The 26222-nt window shown below is 44.6% G+C and overlaps 1 long non-coding RNA gene across 1 annotated transcript in view; it reads left to right on the top strand.

Annotated features, from left to right (window-relative positions):
- Window positions 1-24033, top strand: part of LOC109308355 — a 35348-nt gene extending 11315 nt beyond the window's left edge. Inside the window, exons 2-3 of the long non-coding RNA XR_002100585.1 lie at window positions 11843-11916; window positions 23602-24033. This is a non-coding gene — a long non-coding RNA (uncharacterized LOC109308355). The remainder of the gene's footprint in view (window positions 1-11842; window positions 11917-23601) is intronic.
- Window positions 24034-26222: the final 2189 nt, after the last annotated feature.

The raw sequence follows: 26222 nt of genomic DNA, 5'->3' as shown, positions 1-26222 counted from the left end.
TGGTCAGCTGTTCTTGTTGCTGCCCAGGGTCAGAAAGATAGGCAGCAATGGAGATGGCATGTTTAATAAGCTGCTGTCAGGGAGGGCTCATTATGTGCCGAGATGGTCTTCTAGGGCAGTGACAGCAACCTAAAGGGAGGGCAGGCAATCTTCGTTGCAACCAAGAGACATAAAACAATACAAAAGGTGTGCAGGCCCAGCCAGGCTGCAAGGGCTTTAGTAGGCAGGTAGAGGATAGCCCTATAGAGCCGGTGGCAACTGTCCCTGAAGAAGGCCATGAGGAATTTCTAGAGCTTCTTAAGGAGTCCTTGATGGGACCCCTATGCCAGAGAGTAACAGCTGCCAGGACCATCTACTGCTGTAGTCATGCTTCAAAATTCCTTACTGAAGTCTTCCCACCTCTTAACTAGATATGCCGGCAGGGCTTTGAAGCCATTGCATCACCAGGACAAACTTCTAGGCTGTTGTGAGGGTTGTGTCAGCCTAAATGCCCAGCAGAAATATGTCACTGTAGGCCCAGTTGATACAGGCCTTGAAGGCATGCTCTTAGGTCCATTGACCCTTGATCAGAGACTAAATGTCAGGCTCACTGCTCACAAAAAGTCATTCATGTCATCATCAGCAGATATTGTCACCTTAAATGAGGAACCAGCAGCTTATGGGAGGGCCTAACTTATCAGGAGCCATCACAGTGCCTGGAGAAGTGAGAGAGCAAGATTTTATGTTTTTCCCAAAAGTTGCTGTTAAGATATATCTGGAGACTTCAACAAAATGTGTTTGGTTTCAGTTAAAACAGGCCTCTTGAAAGTCAACTCAGAACTCGGATGAGTGTGTAATGGTGCTTGAATCCAAAGCTGAGCTGTGAACTTTGCTTGTCCTGACTGTACCACAGATATAATGTGCTCGTGTGGAATGGGGTGAGAGATAACATTCAGAATTTCCCTTGATTTTGTTAGTGAATGTCTATTTCAATCACACTTCTATTTAATATATTCTGAGGTCTTGCAACATCTGAAGAGAGGCCCTTCGAGATCACAGCTCCTTGTTATCTGCTAAGCAGACTCACTGATAATTGAATCTTAGGGCTATAAATAATATTAAATGTCACAGTCTGACATTCAGGTTTTGTGAGATGTAAAGTAATATTAAAAGTAATATCATTTTATATTTAATAGCTTCTTTCATGCCAAAGTATCATAAGAATACATCAAGATATTGCATCACTTTACTGTTGGAATCTTCCCTGCCTCTAGGGCTCAGGGCCAGCCTATCCAATGGACAAATGGATGGCAGAGTTGGAGGAAGGATATTTCTAAGGGTTCTGATTGCTTGGCATGCCTAGCTGGCGATACAGTCTGGGACAGGGGTAGGAAAAATATGGCCCACGGTGGGGCCCTCAGCCCTGCTTGGCCAAGAAGCGGGAGGCAGCCCAGGCTATGGCGCTTGTGGGAGGTTCCGCCACCCCTGGTACGGCCTGGCAGGGAGCACAGTCTGCCCTATCCCCACATGTGGTTTGAGCATGTTGGGAACTTAGTTCATGGGGCTGGGTGGCATGGCAGCAGGGCAGGAGTGGTGCAGTGGCTGGACTTAGCTTCCTGGCAGGTCCCACAATTACAGCTCACTCTGCCCTCACATTTCTGGTTGCCACTGCCAGTGTCTCCATCACCACTGCCAGATCCAGCCCCACTGCCCTGGCACTGTGCTCCATCCACACCCCCATACCCACTGCTAGGGGCGCTGGACAGACTGGGCAGGTGGGTGGGTGGACAGGATCTCCATAGAGACCAGCCCAGGATCCCTGTGGGCAGGTGCCACGGGGCGGGGTCCTAGGAGCAGCCGTGATCTCTCCTAGCGCCCCCTACTGTGCCAAGTTGGTGTCAATGCACCCTCACCATCTTGCCCGCCACGTCTTTGATGTAAGTAGTGTTAAGGGAGACTGCCTTTTTGTCCTCTTTGACACGGTACTCCTGATGTATCGGAGTCTGTGCTCCATCTTAGATGACTCTATGCACTAAAGCCTTAGGGGCTACGTGTGGCTCCAACCACCCCTGTACCATGCCCCAAGCCTTGCAGATGTATTGGATGTTGTTTGGTCAATCCTATCTGCACCCTCCCAGATGCTCCCTGGGCCCATCTCAGTCGCCTGTGCCCTCCTGGATGCTCCCTGGGCCACTCTCAATCGCCTGCGCCCTCCGGGACACTCCTTGGACCCATCTCACAATGACCCGTGCCCTCGCAGACCCTCTGGCTTCCCTTTTCCACGGTTGTCCACGGGGAGCGTGGACTCCCTGGCCTTTCTCACAGTTGCCCGCACCCTCACAGATGTGCACTGGGGCCTTATCTGCGACCGTGCCCACACTGGGGCCTCTCACAACTGGGGCTCAGGTGGCCGTAGCCATGCCTGGCCCCAAAATCCCCTCCTCGGGTCTAAAGTTCCTGTGGGGCTCAGGCAGCCTCAGCCTTACCTGGCCCACAATCCTCTGCACCCCTTCTCAGGGCTGGGGTCAGTGCACACCCCTGAATGTTGTGCCCTCTCTGGTACTGGGGCCCCCATACCACCATGGAGCCCCTATGAGGCCTCCTCCAACCCCTGTTAGCCTCACACGGTCCTCCAGTCTTATAAAACTACAAAACAGAAAACTCAAGCCCTTGGGCTACAATGTAAACTCTAAGCCATCTGGCTAACCATCATTCAACTCCCTACCAGGGCTTTCTCCACCCGGTATCCTTGAACAGAAGCTGCTCGGGCCATCAGGCTTCCCTACCCTGCATGCTCCAGCAGAGCTCCTTCTTCCTTGGCTGCAAATGGGGAACTGCCTCCCTGGCCTCAGCCTGGATCACCTTTATATAGGTCAGACCCTGCCCCCTTCCAGTCAGCTGACCAACTGTGGTTGCCCCGGCAATTGGCGCCTGTTCGTTTTTGTAGGAGCAGGGCATCAAAGTGCCCTGCGACACACCTCCCCCCTTAAGTTCAAGGCTCACTAGGAGCAGGACATGAAAGTACCCTGCGACAGCAGGGTATGCTCAGCTAGGCAGATGGAATGGGATTGTGGGTGGGCAGGAAACAGCATACAGAAGCAGAACAGGCAGACAGGACCAGGGCTGGGCTCAGAGCTGGGATCATAGGGCAGTGATAGTGTGGGGCCAGGAGCTGAGGTAGAGTCCCGTCTACTCCCCACACATCCATGTGATAGGCACCAGTTCCATAGGCAGCTCCCGCTATCCAGAGACATGTGAGGAGTGGATTGCTCACAGACACTGGCCTGTGGCTATATACCATCAGCCTGGTCAAGCCTGCCCTGCCCACAGGGTTCCTGGGCTAGTCTCCATGGAGACCTCACTCACCACATGCCTATCCACTCTGTTCAGCACCCCCGGTGGACAGGCCCAGGACTTGATAGGATCAATTATCATCTCCCTTCCCCTCCCTACCCGGCTTTGTGCTGGATGGTGTAAACACCTGTGATGGAGGACTGAGGCTGGGTCAGCACCCCCTCCCTCCAGCCCTTAAAAAATCATGAAATACCTTAAGTGGCCATCCAACCCAAATAATTGCCCATCCCTGGTCTGGGAAGATTCAGACAGTTTCTTGGGGAAGAGACATTAACGTTTATTTCTCTTCCTATCAGAGCAACAAGTCTTGGAAAAGGAAACTGAGATTAGGACAAATGTTTAAGATAGGATTATCTTTTTTAGTGCAGGCAGATGTAATTGTATTCAATAATGGGTGATTTTATTGATACACAGTGATAGCAGAAAAGAATAATGCAAACAATTCTATATCAGTCCTAGAGATCACAGAGTTATGGTACATCTAGCTAGTACATGAGCTTCACTTTAAGGTTATCTCTTGAATGTCAGATATCAGCAGCCTGGAGGTTGGATGTTGGAGGATGAGGCCTCCCCCTTCCCTCCTCCCCCCATGGGGTGGGTGAGATGGACTGGTGGTATGCCCTCTGTTCATTGTGCCTTGAGTTCTCCTCCTGGGGACCCTTTGCTGCTCTGAAATCCCTCCTTTTGTATCTTCTCCCCTCTGTGATGACTCTTCATCTTTGGGGATTGTTGATTGGTCTCCCTGTGGTTGTCATGCAGTCCATGTTCTGCCCTGTCAGCATATTCCTTTGTTTCAAAAACTTATCACATGCACACATCCTAATTTGGGCTTTTTCAAGTTCTCCTCCTAATTTGGTTCACCTACCAAAACCAGAAATCCCACAGGTTCTGCACTTGGGCACTGTAACCTGGCACCAAGGCTGCAGAGTCCCTTATCTGTGTTATGGGACAGTGTGGTGCATGTCTTCAGTTTCCCAGTCTGTGTCTCCTGCTGCTTACCTCTGTCAGACATACTGAGCCTTGAAGAAACTGTCACCAAAAGGCTTTTAGAAATTAATTAACCCTTGCTGTTGCCCTGGACCATTATTCCTATGCATATCTACTTTACCTACAAGCCAATTCAAAAAAAGTAAACCTCTAAATAGCATTCTCTAGCTGTCCAATACAAGATTTCATTCACTGTTTAATGAAGTTTGGTTGTGGCCTATTTGTACTTTCTCTCTTGCATCAACAGTGGTCCCCACTGCTAGAGAAGTAGCTGTATTTATTGTAAACTGGTTAGGCTTTATTTGGCTAATTGTAAATTTAGGCCTGTTTGTCTCTGATAATAGATTATCTCTGTTACAGATAAATACTAGGGCTGTACGAAATTTTGACAGGTGATTTATTTCAAAGCTGTTTCGACATGTTTCAAGCTCAAAACAGTGACACTGAAATGAAAAAAAAAAGGCTTTGAAACAGTTTTGAAATGAAACAAAGGCACTTGAAACATTTCAAAAGTTTCAAAACATTTCCAGTTTCAAAGCTGGGGTTGCTTGCAGCTAAACAAAAACTAAGGAGAGGGAGGGAGAAGAGGGGGGAAGGACTGCTCTGATATTGAAATCTAGCTCCCTGTTCGATTCCCCAGCTCTCTGATTGTTTCGCCCAGCTCTCTGATCATTTCCCCAGCTCTTCCGTGGGGTGAGAACCCCCGATCTGCACACAATGTTTCAGCAGGCTGCCACTGCAGGCTGGGGCCAGCATGCTGAAACTCTGCATGCAGATCTGGGGGCCCACAGCCCCAGGAAAAGCTGGGGGAAGTGATCAGAGAGCTGGGGAATCCAACCAGGAGCTGGCAAAACGAACCAGGAGTTCCCAGTTGGATTCCCCAGCTCCCTGATCTTTCCCCCAGCTCTCTGATCACTTCCTTCAGCTCTTCATGGGGGTTGAGGGCCCCCGGATAATGCAGGATGACAGCAGGCTGCTGCTGCCAGTTGGTGATGGTGGCAGCTCTGCGCTACTTCTCCAGCCAACAGCAACAGCCTGCTGAAACCCCACGCACAGATCCAGAAGGCTGCATCTCCCAGGAGGGTTGTGGGGCTGTGCCAGACTCCTTTCAGGGGGAATGGGCCCCCAGATCTGCACACAGGATGACAGCAGGTGGCTGCTGCTGCTGCTGGCTGGGACTGGTGCTTGGTGCAGTCTCTGCTGAGCACTGGGAAGACTGGTGCTGCTGCTAGCCCCAGCCAGCAGTGGCATCCTGCTGTAATCCCACACACAGATCTGGGGGTCTGCACCCCACAGGAGGACTGTAGGGCTGTGCTGGACTCTTCCTGGGGTGTACAGGCCCCCGGATCTGCATGCGCTGCCTCTGCCCCACTTGGTCCCTCACCATGGGGGGGCTCAATCTGCCCCCCCCCATGCCACTTCCCCATGATAGACTTACCTGCTGTACTGGGCAGTGCTCCACATGCCACTGGGCTGCTGCATGCTCTGGCTGCATGTCTGTGTGCACCCCTCCCCCTCTGCTGCAGCGTCCTGGAGCCCTGTGGCTCTATATGCTGCCACCACTGACTGGCATTTGTGGGGGTCTAAGCCTTGGCCTTTCACCTCCTATGATAGCAGCTAAGATTTATATATAAACTTTTTAATCCAAGGATGTCTCTCTATCAGTGATACAAATCAAGAGTTCCTTAACATCTACCAATCACCCTGAATTTTAAGAAAATTAGTCTTTTTTATTCAAATCTCACTCCAAATTCTGTAACTTCCCCAATATTTAGCTATATACAACTCTACCTTTTACTCCACTTCCTCTGGAACAGATAATGGGAAATAGATTTCAGATGTAGTTTATGCACTGCCTTTTGGATGATACTCTCTTCTACATTAGTATTAAGACACTACATAACAGACATGATTAGCGATAACAATATTAGTGACTTTTTGTCAGCATGCTCTATTTTGTATCAAACTTAATAGAATTTGGACCTTCCCTTTCTTTACATCATGGAAGAGGAACAACAACAACAACTAGATCAGTTGTGAAGAAGTGCTGCACCTACTAGGAAGACTGAAACCTTTTCAGTTGAAAAACTATTAAAGTACAAATTTAGACAAGTACATTTGAGCGCATCTACAAGTGTGCCTCAATGTGCATTAAAGCATCACTAAAAACACATGCTTTTTTAGGTAATACTCATTAAAATAGGTTAAGGCTCATTAAACATCACTTAAAAACCATGGGCACCTATATACATACAGTAAGGCTGTTCCAAAGCACTGCACTAAATTAACCGAGTCTGCTGGAGCATGGTAATTAGTTACTGTGCTTCAGTAGACTCCAGCATCACGTGCCCCCATGCTAAAAAATGGCGGCGGGGCTCTTTAAACTAAAGTTCATTCTGCTCCAGGTACTTCATAGTTTCATAGTTGGTAGGGTTGGAAGGGACCTGAGCAGATCATCAAGTCCAACCCCCTGCCCAGAATACTGGGGTCAAACGACTCCGGCTAGGTGATTATCTAGCCTCCTTTTGAACACCCCGAGGGTAGGAGCTTGCTTCACTTCCCTTGGAAGTTGGTTCCAGATCCTAGCTGCCCTGACTGTGAAGTACTGCCTCCTGATATATAGCCTGAATCTCTCAGTCAACTTATGGCCATTATTCCTTTAATTAGTGTGGCTCTCACAGCTGCACTAATTAAAGTGCCCCCCCCTTCCACTTCCCAGAGCACATCTATAAATACTCCATGCTTTTTAGTTCATGCACATTATGACAGACGTGTACATTTTCCTAGTATCTCACAATAGAGGGCACTTTTACATGTGCTCTGGAAGTGGGAGGGCTCCAAGAGCTGCTCTAACTAAAGCACCGCCCCGTCTCCTGTATCAGTATCCCCATGCTTAAAAATGGCAGCAAGAGCACTTGAAGTGAAGCTTATTTGATTAACTTTAGTTCAAGTGCCCCAGCTGCCATTTTTAAGGATGGGGACACTTACACATGAGATCTAGGAGCCTACAATAGCCATCAGACTCAATTAATTGAATCCCAGTGTGTTGGAGCAGACTGCTACTTTAAGGACTGGGCCAGGGAGGGGAAAGTGCCTGATTAGGGAAGCCATTTTAATGCCCAGCTCCCTAAACTGAGAGCAGTTCATGATCAGCCAGCAGAGGAGAAATACCTATCTACTGAGGTCTACCAGGAACTTACCTTGGAGCTGAGAGTGAGGCTATGGTGATGGCTTGGAGGCCTCATTGGTCCTGGGCATAACCTAAAACTGCACCCTGCCAGGGCAGGAAGGTCTAGTAGGGCTGCTGGTGACACAGCAGTTCCCATGTAAATGCCACAAGTAAACACCGTAAGGCGGGTCGGGGCACCTTATATGTGTCAGCCTCCACCTTTGGGTAAGTGCCTGAGCGTGCTGGGGTGAGTGATCCCACAGGACCAGGCACACTTTGTGGATCACCTGAGATGGGAATGGCAGACCCCCAAACCCTGAGGATTAGCATGCAGCTTAGACCTGACCTGAAGGACCTTGACTGGTCCATGCTGGGGCCAGGACCCAAGGAGGGGGTGGGGGTCAAAGGGCCAAGATGGCTCACCATGAGGGATGCCCAGAGAACAAGAGGATCAGGATCCTGACTGGCCTGAGGCGGAGCCAGGGCCTAAGGGAGAGACGAAGTTTCCAGAGAGGGGACCACAGCTAATGGGGTGAAGGGTATGGTTGACTTAGATGGCTAGGATGCCATCTCCAATGCTTGGGCTGCAGTGTAGGGGTGGAATGGAGCTGCAGATATCCCTTTAAACACTGGGCAGCCTCCCACCTGATTAACATCCTAATTCTATTACACCAAGGCATGGCAGGAGAGTGAGCTGGGTGGCTAGTCCATAGAGAGGAGGCAGGCCAGTGCTTTCACCGGGTATAAAAGCTTGCCCCTATCATGCACTCATGTATAGGTGCCCAGAGCTACTAGATTTAATGTCCATTAACAAAAGTGTGTTAGTGCATGTGTAGATGCACCCTTTAGTCAGTAACAAGCTGATAGAGAATGAAGGAGTCACAAACCAGGACCTGTCCAGATGGATATTAAATTACTTTTCCAGCATATTATTGAGTAAAGCTTTACGTTACTTATTTAGGTATGATCTCCTGAAAAGGGAAACATGCCTAAAACTTTAATTTGCAAGAGACCCAAAGCAAACTAAAGAAATGATTTGACCAGTTAAGCAGTCTTGCACTGGAAAAAACTATTACAGGTAATTCACATCCCTCCCGTATCATTAAAAATAGCTTTTCATATAGCTGTTCATATATAGCTGGACTGTGTCTGGCAGTTGTTTGGCAAAGAAGGAATGAAGTGCAAAAGGCACATCTCTACCCTGAACCCTAACAAAAGATTGGGGGATGTGGATATGGACAAAAAGGTACTGGCTGGGAATCAAATAATATATCCTGCTTAAACTTCCATAACCTGTCGAAAAATCAAGGTAATATATATATATCTTTGTAATTTGCACGCTTATTTGCTTAACATGTTTGTGTTGTACTTTGTGCTCTACCAGAGTCTGCATTAACATCATTTTAAATCGAAACCGCCTACTTGTTTATACCTGAAATTATGTCTAATTAACTCCAGAATGAGTAACTTTTTTCTATTTATTTTTGGGGCAAGGCAGTCTTATTCCAAGATAAGTATCTACACTTTGAGTTAGGCTGGGATACTTAACTAGGAATAATGTAAAACTGCTCTGTTTGCGCAACAGCAGATATAATCCAAAGTAATGAAAGAGTTAAATAGATAAGTGACTGGCTTTGAAATGACTGTACAGGACTGAATTTTATATGTTTGTAGTATGAGCTAGTTTCTCACCTGACTCAACAAGTTGAAAGTTCTCTCTGCCAGCTACTTCCTTAGTAAAGGCTGACTAAGGCAGTGTCATCCTTTTCCTGCCCATCTGAATTTGCAAGTTCAGCAGCATGTCATTGGGCAGGGCAGTCTCACTGTAAGTTTTTTCTAAAAGATTCTCTTCATTAAACCTAATATGCTCATGTCCCACTTTCAGTATATCATGGTGAGTGGTTTGGGGTGTAACCAAACAATAGGGGTGATACATTTTTCAGGAAATATGTTCTTGTTGATAAAAGAAAAATATAGTGCTATATTCAGAATCTGAAGCGGTACAAAACTTTCAAGCAAATAATTCCCCATCATGGATATTATCTACCCTGTAAGAATAATCTAGGGTCCAAGTACACATTTTATTTTAGATCATTCTGCATAATTTTACTTTATAATGCATATACTCAGTAGTATGTTTGTATTGCAGATACATTTGTTCATTGTTCTGTAGTTTGTAAACAAAGATCTTTCACACGTGGCAACTACCAAGTCTCAGTCCTATTTCTGCTCTTCTCATGAATATCAAAACCCATTTCTATTTACAATAACTGCAGCTGAATTGATGGAGGTTAGGGTTCTCTGTAGATAAGATAGTGTTGGTTTGAATTTTATACTGAGTGGCTAGATAGCATATTGATGGTAGGATAAGAAATGAAGAAAAGGAACATTCTCCATCAGTTGGTATGTTCTACAGATCTGTATATGAAACAGCTTTCTGGCAGAGGTGCACCAGTACATCAGTCTGTATCATATTGGCACTGATAAAAGGAAAATTGACGGTATTCACAATCCCCCTGTAGCAGGGCACTAGGGTGCCTGCTACTGGTAGCAGTAATATGGGCTCAGCTGCCATTCACCAGGGCAGCACAGGTGGGGGTTGCTAAGACAACCAGTTGGGTCAGCTGACCAGAAGGGGGCAGGGCCTGGCCTTCATAAACAGCCAGACTGAGGCCAGGAGGGCAGTTCCCCTCTGGCAGCCTAAGAAGCAGGAGCCCTGCTGGAGCAAGCAGGATGAGCAGAGCTCTGTGGGCCTAGTAAGGAAGCCGGATGGCTTGAGCAGTGCTGGCATGGCGATACGGGGTGGAGAGAACCCTGACAGGGATATGGACGAAGGATAGTCAGGTTGGCTTAGGATTTATGTTATAGCCGAGGGGCTGTGCGTTTTCTGTTTTGGTTGTGATATAAGACCGGAGGACCGGGTGAGGCTGTAGGGGTGGAGGAGGCCTCATAGGAACTCCCCAGCAGTGGGGGGTGGTTCCTGGCACCGGAGAGGTTGCTGCGTTTTGGGGTGTCCTGACCCCGGCCCCAGTGGGGGCAATATCGGGATGAGCCCAGTGTGGGAGTAGGCAAGAAGCCCAGTGGGCATAGGACCCGAGGCAGGGGTCTGGGGCCAGGTAAGGCCAAGGCCGCCTGAGCCCCAATTGCGAGAGCGCGGGAGCGTGAGACACAGGCCCTGGTGGGGGCAAGAGCGCGGGAGTGTGAGACACAGGCCCTGGTGGGGGCAAGAGCGCAGGAACATGAGACACAGGCCCCGGTGGGGGCAGGCCCCGGTTGGGGGCGGGAGCGCGGGGAGCACGAGGAGCTAGGCCCCAGTTGGGGGCGGCGGTATAAGGCTGAGGTTGCCTGAGCCCCGATTATGGGGAATTGCGAGTAAGACCCCGGGTGGGGGCCAGAGCACGAGGCACAGGCCCTGGGTGGGGGCGACGGTATAAGGGAGAGGCCCCGGTGTGGGCTACGAGAGCCGAGGGAGACAGGCTCCAGTGCGGCGAGGGCCACGAGGGAAGCGAGGGGGCACCCATGAGGGCGCAAGCGGGCAATTGGACAGAGCCCCGGTACAGCAAGGCACCATGCCAAAGAGGGCAACAAGGCAGCCTCCCATTAATGATATTTACCAGCAAGATATGGCGGGCGAGATAGAGGGTGCATTCGGGACCCGATTTGGCATGGTAGGTAGGGGCGCTAGGGGAGGTCACAGCACCCCAAGGGTACCCTGCCACACCCCCTTTTTTGGCTGATGTGGCCGATAAGGTTACTGATAAATACCCTTTCCCCCTACAACAGACTTGCCAGCCAGATGCTGCTCTCCAAGCTGCTGGGCTGCATATAAGCAATCAGATCAGTATCAGCCAATATGGCTCATTAATAATCAGCCATCAGCATCAGCCCAAAAAATCTTTCCTACTTGCTAGTCCATATATATATATATATATATATATATATATATATATATGCAGAAAGGGAACATTCTCCATCAGTAGTTATGTTATAGGAATCTGTATGTAAAGCAAGCTGTGTGGAAACAGTGCCATGCAAGGACTAAAAAACTAATCAGCAGGAAGAGTAGTTGATGTATAATTCCAAATTAAAGAGTCCATCTTTAAGCACTATTACAGAAAAATTCCTTTTTTACATTAAATATTGATATAGTGCCATGTTGATGGCATTAGCCCATTCTGTAATGCTCAGGTGCAGAAAATCATTATGGAGAGTTTTCAATCCTCAGTTTTATAAATATTTATTTTATTTCTGTATCTTTTGGTCAGAAGCAACTAACCATTCTTTGATCTAGTGGCAGTGATGAATGAAAACCTACATATAACTTTAGACTGTGATGTTATCACATCTCATCAGCTACCACAGAAGGGATGGGATGGGTGACCTTTTTGAGGAGAGTCCAGCATATCAGTGGGAAGAACAATCTTATTGTAAATTTCTTCTTAAGAATTCTCCTTATTAAACGTGGTATACCCCTGTCTCACTTTTACTACATCATAGTGTGTTGTTCTGAGTTTAAGCAAGCAATAAGGTAACACATACTCAGGCAAAATGTTCTTGTTTAAATAAAAATATAGAACTCTATTCGAATCTGAGCTGGCATGAAACTTCCAAGCAAACAATAGCCCCCCACAGTTCTTATCTAACTGTAAAATCCAGAATGCAGAAACTGGTGTTTGTGGGTCAATAGGTTACACTCTTATTTCTGAGTCATTATTGAATGAGTGCTCTTATCCTTAGTGAGAAGGCGCTGCTGTAGGCTGTTGTTCTCATGCCTGGCCTGTGATGTAAGATTATGGTTCTGAACATTTATGGTCATTAAAAATACAAAGCCTTTCCCCCAAAAATGTTGATTTTCATTAAGCGTTATGTGATGGGTGAGCATCATGTCAGGTAGCTGTAGTCTTCCTGTATATAGATATTATTCTGTAAAAGGGAGATTTTGTCATATCTAAATGTAGCTGCATCTCAAGAGTGAGTAAAATGCTTGGAATCCCCATAAAAAATGTAGGTTAAGTTTATCAGGTAAAGTAAAGAGTCTTTAGTCTGAAACATTAGGCCACTATGTTAAGACTAAAGTGTTGGCAGCATCAAAAAGGGACAAGTAGATGCAAGAGGCATATGGAATTCATTTCCACAACCTTGGTGAAAAAAAATTAAATGCACTTCTCTAGATATGGACACAAGTTTCCCCATAGAGAATATTTTCTAAAAACACTAAATGTGTTTTGGTTGTCTGTGGTCTGACAAAAGGTCAGCATTTTCTGTAGAGCTGACACTCTTCACAGAAAATTTTATTTAATCAAAACCTGAGTTTTCCATTAAAAAAAAGTTTCAATGGATTTTTTTTCCATCATCCCTACAAGCAACCAAGTTTTTAAGATGTTGGTCCATGCTATCTTCCTCCAAGCTCCATTTCTCTGGCAGTCTCTCAAAAGCCCAACTCATTCACTTTACTTATGTAATATTTTGTTTTTGGGTCATAATACACTCTCTTTTTTTGCCTCCTAACTCTGTGTGCTATAATGGATTGACTGTTCTTTCCCTCCTCCTCCTTCAGTACTGTCTTTGCAACGAGAAGCTACTTTATCCAGATGTCTTTTGTTGTTATTCACTTACAGGTTTCTTTGCTAACTCTTGCCCGACACACTGGTATTAAAGGTGCCATATACATACATGCAGTGTTATTTTCCATAAGAATGAAATGCCTGTTCAGAAACATTACCATATTTACTCAAATACAAGGCAACCTTGAATGTAAGAATCCCCCGCCCCCCCCCCCACAGAAAATGTATACATTTATTATAATTTTCTATATTTGGAATCTAATTATTGATGGATCATCTTAAAGTTGTGAGGTGTATACCCTCACTACTGCAGGTGCTGGGGTGCAAGGTTATGAGGGGGGCAGTAATGGGGCAGGCAGTGGGGGGACAGACAAGGGGGAGGCAGTAGGGGTAGTAATGGAGTAGGTGGTGGGGGTCAAGTGGCTGACCTCCCTCCCACCCCGCTATCTACCACTCACTGTGCCTGTCTTCCCCTGTACCCTCAGGCTCTGCCAATTCCCCCTTTCCCTGTTCCCCACTCCTCCCCTCTCCATGCTGCTCCTGTTACCTGCATTCTCAGGTCTCTGCCCCTCTTCCTCCCATTTCCACCCACCATATCTCACGCTCCACCCCTCCCCTTACCTTTGCTCTTTGCCGGCAGGCTTCATCCCTGCTGCAGCCTGGGACGCAGAGCATGGCTCCGGCCCCACTCTGTAGCAGCCGTGTGGAGCCAGCTCTTCTGTTCTAGCCTGGCCCCACAGCAGCAAAGCCATGCTCTGTGTCCTGAGCTGCAGCAGGGACCAAGCCTGCTAGTGTGAAGCTAAGGTAAGAAGGAGTGTGACAAAGGGGGAGAGAGGAAGAGAAGTGGAAAGGACAGGAGGGCTGGGGGTTGCAGGGGAAGAGAGGCAGGACCTGAGGGGGCAGGGGTGGCTCCCACTCCCCAGCCCCAGCCCTGGTTTGAGAAGCAGTTGCCTGCCCCCCATCCCTCCTTCCTCCCCAGTCCACTGCCTTATGCTCAGTTGTAAAGCAAGGGGCTTTTTCCCCACATGTTAAACAGGGGGACCTCATCTTCTAATCAAGTAAATATGGTACTTTGCACTTGGATAATAGACTTAAATCAGGGATGGCTTTCACCCATTATGCTTTTGAGAACATTTATAATTCATATAATTATCTTCTGAAAAAATTATAAGGATTTGTTGATTGACTTATTGTTCATGACCGGGCTTTAGTGTTCCACCCATAATGTCTCTGCCCCAAATCAAGGAAACAGTTAACTTTAAAGAAACTTCAGAGTGGAGAGCAAGCATTACTCTGCTGACAGAGGCTATCAAAAACAAGCTACACTTTGTATCTCTGGGTTTAACAGACAGCACACAGCAGCCAGCACACAATCAAAGCTTTAAAACCAAACAAACATATGGTCTAACAACCAAGGTCTCTCCCCTGCTTTTATGATCACCCACTGACAATAGAACCAATGTTGTAAGAACAGAGCAAGATGGCAAGTTCCCACACACTTTTTGCTCATTGTCTGAGCCTGCTGCTACATGATTTTATTAAGAGCAATGACATTATTAGACCTTATCTGGCAGAGGCCCACAAAATCTGCTCCCAGTTTTATCCAGTTGGTGCAATACCATAAAAACCTTAGACCTTAATCCTTCAAGGTCCTGAGTACCTTTAACTTTCAGTGGTATCAGCTAGAGTTTAGGGCATTCAGCACTTTGCAGAATCAAGTTCTTTAGAGTGCAAGAGCCATGAAAGCTGTTCATCTAAACATGAAAGCTGCTCATCTGTACAAAAGGAAGTGTCTACTCAATTGAGCTTTATTTTTAATACACTGGAAAGTCTGCAAGATCAGCAGATCTCTGTATACTATATGACCATCTGGGCAATGGAGGTTTATGGAATAACTGTGCCAAATTTGGCAGCCTTTGGACATGGCCACATGGCAGGTCTTTGAAAAACCATTTCAATGTCAGTTAAATAATCTCCCTTATCAGTCATCTGAGAGAGATGCTGACAACACTATTTTAGAAAGGATAGCACCATTTCAGCTCTGAAATTTATGGCTGTTTTCTATACAATAAAATTATGTAAGAATTTTCATGCTGAAGTGTTTTAATTATACCTTATTAACAACAATCAGTAGCAGTAGTTGTAGTTAATAACACCTTCTATCTGAGGATTTCAAAGCACATTGCAAACAAAGGGCCAAATACTCTTACCCTGTTCACACCCAAGTGGCTGTTTTTTTTAGCCATGTAAATGACATTTTTGGCACTTATACACAACGTAAGTGTCCACACAGCTGGCTGGGTAGGTTTGTGGTTATGTGGGCACATCCCTGAGCATGTCTTTAAAAAGCCAGGACAGATCTCCCATGTTTTAGCCCTGCTAGCTCTGTAATTAGGGCATTTGCCCAGCAAGTGGGATACCCCAGTTCTCGGTCCCACTAACTCACTGGAGGGTTGAATTTGTGGCTCTCCATCTTACAGACCTAACCACCAGCCCAAGAACCAGGCATTGTCTAAGCCTCCCTACACTGCTGCATTTGAGCTGAACAGCCTTCACCTTGGCTTAATATTAACTGAATAAAATTGACCAAGTAGTAAGAAAGTTTCTGCCCCATTAGGAGCAGGGACCCAGGCTGAAATTCAGGTCCTGTTTCCTTCCAGAGTAGCAATCATCTCACTGGACCAGACACCCGCTAGCTTAGTTGATTCCTCCTAACCCTCCCTTTCTTTTCTGCCCTGGAGGCCAGCTTCAAAAGAAAGGGTGGAGATGAGCCTAGATAATGCCTAATTTGTGGCCTGATAGCTAAAGCACTCTTCTGGGAAATCAGAGAGATGAAGATTCAAATCATCTCTGGTTTGAGGGTGGGGAGTGAAAAGCTAGAACCTAGACAAATGCCCTGATCACTCAGGTGTTGGGGCTAAACCATGGGAGGGACCTCTCCTGCCCTGATTTTTGTCAGGAAGAACTTTGTGATGTATAATCACATAGCCACCTAACCAGTGCGTACATAGCCTACTGCGCAGGCTCACATGTCCACACTGCATACATAATTGAGTTCAAACTGTGTGTAAATGCCAAAAATGCCACTTAGGTGGCTGGAAAACTGCCATTTGGTTGTATAAATGGTAACAGAAATTGGAACCGAACTATTCTCTGAGGCATCTTTAGGAGGGGAAAAAACCTAACATAATAAGGTTAAGTAAATTGCCCAAACTAACACAGCAAGTAATTGGTAGTCACAAAAGAATTCAAATCTGAACCCCCATGCCCTAAAAACTGAACCATGCTTCTTTTATTGCAAGTTAAATGCCCCTACCTGTGACCTACTCCAATGCTGCTTTCAGCTGCTCAAAGCAAGAGAGGTTATCTTGGCTGGTGGCTGACTCTATTACCAACAATCTCACTAAAAATCTAGTCACTCAGACCTCCCACTGCTGGGCAAGATTAGCATGAATGTGGTAGCAAACTGGCTCTTACAACATCTGGCCTCTGCTGATAACCCTTCCCAATTTGGCTTGAAACCAAGCCCTACAACATAAACAATGTTACTTGCATTGATGAATGATCTCATGACAAAAAGATAAGAAACAAGGATGCTGACATTACTTGATCTATCAGCCACTTTCAGGACTGTCAGTTATGAGAGAAGACTACATGCCCTGGGAGAATATGAGAGAAAGCTGGCTATCATCATGCAAACATATAGGGCAGGAGTAGGCAACCCCTGGCACATGAGGCATGTGGAGGCATTTTGCTTGGTACATGCACTGGGGAAGGAGCCAGGGCTGCACTGCCACTACAAAATTGGGTCCCTCATGGCTCCCTTGCTGTCTGCCCCTGGCACACCAACATCTTACAAGTTGAGGTTGCGGGTGTTTGGGGCATTCTGCCCAAAAACGTCGCCTACCCCAATATAGGGGATGACTTTGATCTCACTGAGGCCTGAATCCTGCAGCTGCCACACACCAGCAGACCCATTGCCACACTGTACAGAGTTAATTAAAGGACTCACTCCTTATTGCTTAGCTATGTGAAAAAGTTTTACTGCTTTAACAATAATTGCCTAGTGTCACCAAACTTACATAAAAGTAGTTTAAATGAGCACAACTATCTGTACATTGTGGTACCAGTATAAAACGCCATTGTACTATGTAACAGGATCCACATGAGGGGTTGTACTAATGTAATTATATCATTAAAAACAATTATATCCCTTATGCACAGAGTGACATTGGCACAAAATCCATTTGTAGACTAGGCCTTAGTCTGCTGTAAATTGACTCTATTGAGATCAATTTTGTAAAATGTTTGAGAAATTGGGATTATATTCACAGGGTCTGGGGCATCGAGTAGTTCTTACTCCGGTAACTCTGACTTAAATGATAATTTTGCCTGATTTCATGGTTTGACTCACAAGACCTAAAGATAAATATACTAGTAGCTTCCTCTAAAAAAAATTTCCAAGTTCTTAGATAGAATCGTGAGCAGACCCAGAAGAGGGCTGGGAGGGAGGGCAGCCACATACCCTTTAACGGGGGCACATGTACAATGAGCTCTCTGAAGTAACTGGCTGATCAGCATGGTTCCCGGCCAGACGACTGCTTTGGCGTGGCTCCAGAATCTAGGGTAAACACCACTGCTATCAGTCCAATGTTTTCCCTGCGGCAGTGGTGTTCACCCTCTGGAAAACAATTCCTCAAAAAAGCCATCATTTTAACTGGAATCCACATTGGCAATTCAACAAAGAAGTCAAAATCACTTTGTTGTTGACTCATGTTTCTATGTCATAAAGTTTGCTAGGCCAATCTAGCAAACCTTAAAGTATAACTCCCCAATGAGAAAATATCCTACCTTTGAGGAACCCAACCACTTAATCTTCAAAGTGAAAAATCAGTCTTCTGCTCTGGCACCTATCAAAATGTAAAGTTCTCTTAACTATATATAGAATATTTTAATGGAAATCTATATGAAATATATATTTTTATTAGTTTAGCTATTAGCTGGCATTTCTTAAAAGAATCTAGGCATTGCTAGACCTGATCAAATCCCTAGTGCTGGTATCTTCTCCCTTTCAATCATCTTTAGTTCTCTTTTTTGTACTTAATAAACCCCATTTAGTCAACATTTCCTTATATGACATGTTTTCTAGACTGTCCCTCCTGCTCCCCCCCAGACTCTGTCTTCTTTGTCAACATTTTTATTGAAGTGTAGCACCCAAGTGTGGGAGGGGGCAGGGGCAGGCATGTGAGGCCATGCTTCAGCTGTGCAGTGCATAACTGGACATAGTGCTTCAAGTGAGACCTCACCACTGTTAAATGAAGCTGAAGAATGATCTCATGTGTCTCACATATGACAATGTTGTTAACAGATCCTGGAATGGGTTTTCTCTTTTTTCAGTAGTGTGCTATTGTTGATTCAGTTTATAGCCCATTAAAAAGCCCTAGATCTTTCTCTACAGTACTGCTGCCTGGCAAATTATTCCCCACTTGCTATTTGTGCATTTGATTGTTTCTTCCTAGGTTCGGTGCTTTACACTTATCTTTGTTGAAATTTATCATGCTGATTCCTCTTGTTGATTGAAATTCATGTTGTTGGTCATTTCTCCAATTTATCAGGATCATTTTGAATTCTAATCCTTTCCTCCATAGTGCCTGCAACCACTCTGAACTCAATGTCATCTTCAAATTGTATATATAAAATCATTATTCCATCATTCAAGTCATTAATGAATTCATTTATATTGAATAGTACTGGACGCAGGACAGAAACTTTCAGGAGCTTGCTCCATTCATCTTCTAAGTTTGACAGAAAACTCTTGATAAATATTCTTGGATATAGTCTTTCAACTAGTTGCGCATCTACTTTGTAATAATTTCATCTAGACCACATTTCCCTAGTTGGCTTATTAGAATGTCACATGGGATATTGACAAAAGCCTTGCTAAAGTCAAAATACATCATAGATAGTGCTACCCCTTATCCAGTAGGCTATCTACCCTGTCAGAAAGGGAAATTAGATTATTTTGACATGATTTATTCTTGACACATCCATGTTGGCCATTTCTTATCAGCTTACTATTTTCTGGATGTTTGCAGATTGATGGTTTAATAACTTGTCCCAGTATCTTACTTGGAAGCAAAGTTAGATGAATGACTAACTTAAATACACATGTAAGTGTCAAATTTTGATCTCACTGGGCGCATCTACAGGAGATGCTACACTGCTACATAGTGACAAGCTACGGTGACATAGCACATTGCTACAGTGTAGCATTGGTAGGCACAAACTGTGATACTGATGCTACTGCACAGTAGTGTCGGAAAGGACCCATGTGTCACTGAGATTGCGCAGTAATGGTGATTACTGCACAGTCATTTAGTACTTGTTAAACCAAGTACTTGTTTTTAGGGCATGGGGGTTCAGATTTGAATTCTTTTGTGACTACCAATTACTTGCTGTGTTAGTTTGGGCAATTTACTTAACCTTATTATGTTAGGTTTTTTTCCCCTCCTAAAGATGCCTCAGAGAATAGTTCGGTTCCAATTTCTGTTACCATTTATACAACCAAATGGCAGTTTTCCAGCCACCTCAGTGGCAAGTACTGAATGACTGCACAGTAACAACTGGCAGTCAGGAGCACACAATAGACACACCCACTGTTACCTAATCCTTCAGTATCTATCTAGATGTATTATACAGTGTATTTTGGGGAAGCAGACGTATCTTGTTCATTTACATGCTTTTCAGCATGGCCCAGCTCTATAATATGTAAGCAATTTAAGTCAGAGAAGTCAGAACCTGCAAAGTCAGGAGGAGGCACCTAGGGGTGCCAGGGGTTCTACATTGCTCCAGTTCTGTACTGACTGGAGCCATTCTGCAGGACTCTATCAGCCTGCTGTTCCCTAATAGTATGCGTGCTACCACATGCTAGTGTTTAAGGTCCTCTGAGATCTCGCTTCATGGTAACATTCATATGAGGAGACCTCTTTCATCAGAGGATCTGCAGACTGATGGTTTAATAACTTGTTCCAGTACCTTACTCGGAAGCAAAGTTAGATGAACGACTAATTTCAATACACATGTAAGTGTCAAATTTTGATCTCACTAGGCGCATCTACACGAGATGCTACAAGCTATATGAAGGGAAAGTCACAGACATGCTATTCCATGTAGTTTAATTCAGCTTCATAGGGACTGAGCTTCTGATTTATCCTGTATGGGCAGATGTGGGGAGAGCATGGGGTCAGGCACGCGAGGCCACACTTAGCTGTGCAGTGCATGCCTGGTAAGCTGTTGTAGTAAACTAGCTCAGGAGTGCAACTCTAGAACCCAGGAGAGAACCTCACTGTTGCTTGCCATCCCACGCCTTCACCCCTTACTGAATTTAGTAGCACGGGGGTTGCTGCATTGACAGAAGCTGTGGTGAACTTAAAGAGCTTGCTCCACTGCTGAAGGGGTGCTAGTGGATCTGGCTCTGCCCCTCTTGTCCTAAAAGGCATGGCTGCCCAGTTCAGGTTTTTTCCTGGGTGAGGCTGCTGACATCTAGGAGAAAAAATAATTTGATTGTTCCTGGCATCTTTCATTCAGCTGACTTTGCCACATCCAGGATTAGAAAACAGAAAGATAAAGGTTAGCAACAAGATTTTTATGGAGTGCAAGATATGAAGTTTCACATGTATGAGTCATATTTGCTTTCTTTGTGCCAAAGTCACATCTGGTGTTACTGCACTCGAGTTAGTACCTGAATGCTACAATTATCGAACTATAAATACCACAGATGGATGAGTCAGGCCAGGGATGAATTTGGCCTGTTTTCTTTTCCCTATTTAGGTTAGAAGGCTGTTTCAAAAGTGTAAGCGGCTATATCCGTGTTTGTATTGTAGACCTTTCTTCTACGAAGACTGGTAGAAATATATCAGATGTAATAACTGGAATATTGCGTAAGATGGGTGTGTTCCTCATTCAATCTTGACAAAGCCAATCATTTTTATGCTATACTTTGTTTACCATAGTAAACTATGATACATAGCAATAAAGGATTTGCCATGGCAGATAAAATCAGTAATCCATCAAATTCTACATCCTGTCCCTGACAGAAGATAAAATGCAATGCTTTAAGAGATGGCAAGGAATCCAGTAATGCACCTAGCAACTTTAATAATGCTGAACATCATAAGAAACCTCTCCCCGCAGTGAGATTATATCCAGAAATAGTAGCTGTAAGTAGCCCGCACCTTTACATGCAGGACTGTAAAGGGTTCTAGTTCTTTCACCAAAAAAGATAACAATCTATTAACAAAATTATTGTGTTGAAATTAATTCGACATACTATCAATACTGATAAAAGAGCACAGAGTAAAGACCAAACTATGGTTTTAAGCCACATCCTAAACTAGGAGTTGGTGCAAAAGCATCATGGCATGTACAGTGGTAGGAAAGGGAAAGGAATCACCATACCCCATTTGGACGAATGCAAACTATACTGGCTGGTGTAAATTAAGGTAGCTAGTCCCCTTTCATCCCATTCTAGATAGGCTAAGCCAGGAGTTTTCAACCTTTTTTAATAAGTGTACCTCTAGTGGTCAGACACGGGGGATGGAGGGAGGGGGCACGTGGCCAGACGCAGAGCGGCTGCAGCATGGGGTGGGGGGTGGTGGCAGGGGCCACTGAGTGCAAGCTTTGCCCTGCCCCCCTGCATCTGGCTGGCCAGGCAGCACTTGTGTGGCCTGCAGAGGAGTGCTGCTGCCCTGCCCCCACTCCCCCAGTCCTGCTCCCTCTGTCCCTACCTGCCCACACGTACCCCCTAGGGCCTGTCCAAGTACCCCTGGCCTAGGGTGTTCACACCCCCTGGGCTAGGCTGTTTGTGGGTTGTGCCACAGTAAATGCCAGCTTCATACAGTCCTTGAACTTCTTGGGTACAAAAATGGAAATCATGCTAGATTTCCGCACATAGGCAGAAGTGGGAGCACTGCAGGTTTCTTATGCCATCATCACATCGAGCCAGGCACAATCTGGTCCTAAGGATGAAGTCATAGAGCTCACATGTTTTTTTTCCAGCTTTTTTTCTTATGGAACTTGTGCTGGATGATTTTTTTTTTGTAATCTTACCCACTCCACTGCCAGTTTGTTAAAAACTAATTCCCTCCAGTTATAAGTAATAAGTCCAGTTGCTCCCATTATCAGTGCAAACCCAAGCTCCAGATTAAAAGGAAGCTATAATTATATGTAATTAACTTTTCTCATTTTTTCACTAATTAATTTAAAACATCCTAATACCTGAAGACCCATCATCTCAGTTAAACAAACCATGCTAAAGGAATAGACATGAACACTGAATCAAAATAAGTCTAGTCTACTTCTTAAATAACCTGAGTTGTAGAAAAAATATTCTCAATTTTTATTAATCTGAAAATCTGAGTTTGTGGCAGGGACTACATAGCATACTGGTAGTCTGACTATCAAGTAGTTAACATACTTTTATGAACTATTATTATTTATTCACTGCAGCAAAGATATAAGGCTAAATTTATTGCTACATCAAGGCATCATTAACTGTATGTCCCTGTCTGCCTCCTTTGGGTAACCAAGTGATTCCTGTGCAAGGATGAGGCAGCCTGCCCAAAGGCAGTGTAGCTCCCACAGGATATTTTACCAGCGCAGTTGTGCCTGTGTGAAGGGAGTTGTAGTAGAGGGCAGTGTCCCCATATATCAAGATTAGGCAGCAGCTTGGTCTTTGTAATCCCCAAAACACAAGGACATTTGCGCCAAAAGGAAAACAAAACAAAACAGAAATAACCCCTAGAAACTCCTTTCAGCTTGGAAGGGGAAGAGAAATGATCCCATTCTCCTTTACTTTCAGATAATGGAGCTGAGCTAATGAGAAGGCCATGAACAGACTAGTCTATTCCAGCTTTATCTGCAGAGGGATACAAGTGTTTCAGTTTCCAATTCATTATCCTCGATACTATTTCGCTTCAGGAATAGGCAATAGCTATTTAGTCTATAAATATATTTGGGTGTATCCCCCAAGAACTTGTCATAGCAGCCAAATGTATTTTTATTGAAGGTTTAATGAGAATTAAAATGTGAGAGAATTTAGGGATGTCATTAAAAAACCAACAAAAGCACAAATGTTCTTTCTATCTGGTCTCAAAGTGGAATGCACTTTGAAACACAGCACTTCAAGAGTGTGGGGGTTTATATCCTCTCCTGTACCTACTGAAATAAGATCTGTGTTTAGACAGGAGTAAAATATATTGTATTCCCATACTGTATCCAAGAATCATAACAGCTATTTATCAAGTCATGCCAAATTTAAAATTAAATCTTTCTCAGATTCTGAGATGAATTCATTCAGGTTGCAGGTATGATAACCTCTGCCTTTGTGAACTTATAAATGACACTGGAGATCCTACAAGTAAGAAAAAGAAAACTCTTAAAAGAAAGCAATAAAATGTAAGTGTTAAACCTCAGATGGAACTATATCGATGCTATCCATGCTGATACTGAAACCTACTTCATGGAGTCAGTGCTTGGTCTTTTTGCTAGACCCAGTATTCAGACACTGAGAAGAGTACAGCTACTTAGGAAAGGAAAGCTGGCACACTCCATCTGGCCTGTCACTGGGACAGCTGTTGAGGTTAAAAAGTTGCCTCTGGATCCAAATGCTTGTTTCACTGATGTGAGAACAAGAGCTGTGCAAGGAACAAAGGAAAGGAAATGCTGTATTTTCAATGCAGATAAAGATTTGTTTGTGAGCAACATTAAAGAAATAGACCTACGTATAATAGTGTGCAATACTGGGGATATTTAACTGCACATATGAAAGTGAATATATGTATGAATCTTAGTCATGATATTTATCAATATTTTAGCTATAAGGAACAAGTAGATCTAGCTACCAGTTGAAGGTATTGGTTTCCCTCACTTTATGCTGTACATGCGTTCCTGGAAAACAGCGCATAACTTGAATTCGCATAAAGGGAACCCACTTTGCAATGTAACAAATAGGGATACGGTCCAAGACCTTGACTGTACTGACTCCCAGACCCATTTCTACCACTTTACAGGACAATTTTGGTACTCACCAACAGCAGACAGTACACACGAGCACAGGGTGGTGGTGAATGTTACCACAATGGGGATGGCAACTACAGAAACACGTCTCAGACAACGAGTAAGGAGCACAGATCCACACAGGGGACTATATTTTGGTGCGCGTCACTCCCGTAATGCACCGCACAAAGCAGCTGACTGCAGGCTTCTACCATCGGATCACATAAGAGTGAATTTACCTCACATATAACTAACTTTTGGTATAAAAAGTGTCATTGCATAAGACTGAATTCACACATACAGAACCCACCTAAAGCAAGAGAAACCTATATATTTCTGAACTATTTAATGGGTATGGTAACTAGAGCATAAAATGCATGCTGTGAAATTTCCGTGCTATAACATAAGTGATACATACATAAATTGTACAAATCTCAAGTTGCCTCTCTCTCATAATGTTTGTCCAGATTCACTGCAGCATCTGTGCCACCTTATCGCACCATGCACCCTGAGAAGGCACTAACTACTGAAAAGACTGCTACTACTGGCAAAAAACATGGAAGTGTCTACCCATGTCTTCTGTCAGTGGCTGGATGACAGCAGATACTACTTAGCTTGACAAGGCAATGTAAAGTGTTGGCAAGAAATAGGATTCTGCCACCACAGACGAGCTTTGAATTTAGGCACACTTAAAGTTTTGTCAACAGAACGTTAGTTCCGCGGCCACAACTTTGCATTGCAGATTAGCTTTTATGCTCATTCTGTGTCTGGAGAACTTCAATGTGGACTCTCCTAGTTGATATTGTACTTCCCTTAGAAGTTTTATACATCACACATTTCCAGTGGCCCTATATAGGATCTATTCATCCCATAAATTGGTTGGAAACAATCTCTCCAATTCTTTCAATAGAACTATTCAATTCAGGTATTCACCCAATAACCACTGCTGCTTCAGAGTTCAAAGATTAGAATATAAGGCAGCAGCTAAAGCACACATTTGATTGTCATTTATGAGAAAAAAGGTCAGAAATTTATGAGATGACAGAGGTGACAATGCCCACTCAGGTCATAATTCAAAACAGAAAGTCAAAGTTTTGATTTAGCAGCAATGTGAAAAAATATTTTCCTCATTTCACTGAACATTGTTGTTTATACATAAGGATAATACATGGAGATGTGGTATAGGTATGACTTCAATGATCCTACCCAACTCAAACTTCTCAAAGTTTAATTTTCTGACATCTAGTTAAATTGTAATGATGGATAGAATTGCATTTTTTCTATCCTATTCCTGATGTTTTTATTGCTGTTCAGGCCCATCTTCTAGTTTAGTGGCACTCAAAGTAAAAGAAAGGCACACACAACTTGTAAATGGAAACTGTTCCTTTTGTAATTCATCGTTTCATGTTATAGTGCTGTTGTAATGCAGTTGCATGTAGCCATAACGGTCCAGGAAATGTGTGAGAAGCAAGATCTGATTGGTAATATCTATCACTGAACCACCTATACAGTTGGGAGAGATGTTAGACAAGCTTTCAACTCAAAATGCCCTTCTTCAATATCTTTCCCAATTGTTTTTCTGGTTCAGAAAAATATTACCAAACACATCTTGCTTCCATTTAAATGTTGTTATGCTGCAGACTATAGTTTGGCACCATAAACAACTTTCCTCTCACAATGCAAGGGGCTGAACAAGTCTTTTTTACTCACACACAAAACATCCACTCAAAGTCAATGGGAACGATTGAGCCCATGGTAGGAGGTGCAGCCGCTCTTGCAAGGTAACAAGCATTCAGCTTTCAGTGGGCACAGCTTTGCATCACTGAACTATACGGGCACATCTAGATGAGCGCGCACATGCCTCTTGCCCCACCTCAAACTCCTTTGTGGCGGGGCAAGAGGCACATGCAGGAATGCAAAAATGTTTCCTGCGCTGCAAGTTTGCAGCGCAGGGAGAAAATTAGACCCCTGAATATCCAGGGGTCTAAAAAAAAAAAAACTAAAAAAAGTGGAGCAGGGAACAGTCCCAGACTGTGCACTGAGGCAACCCTCCTGAGGCTGGGTCTTTCACGGAGATGCCTGATCACTTCCCTGCCTGGCCTTACATCCTGCCC

Source organism: Crocodylus porosus, unplaced genomic scaffold (assembly GCF_001723895.1).
Source record: "Crocodylus porosus isolate Cpor-Errol unplaced genomic scaffold, CroPor_comp1, whole genome shotgun sequence".
Lineage (NCBI taxonomy): Eukaryota > Metazoa > Chordata > Crocodylia > Crocodylidae > Crocodylus > Crocodylus porosus.
The sequence above is the reverse complement of the archived record's forward strand: the minus strand, read 5'-3'. Positions and strand labels throughout refer to the sequence as shown.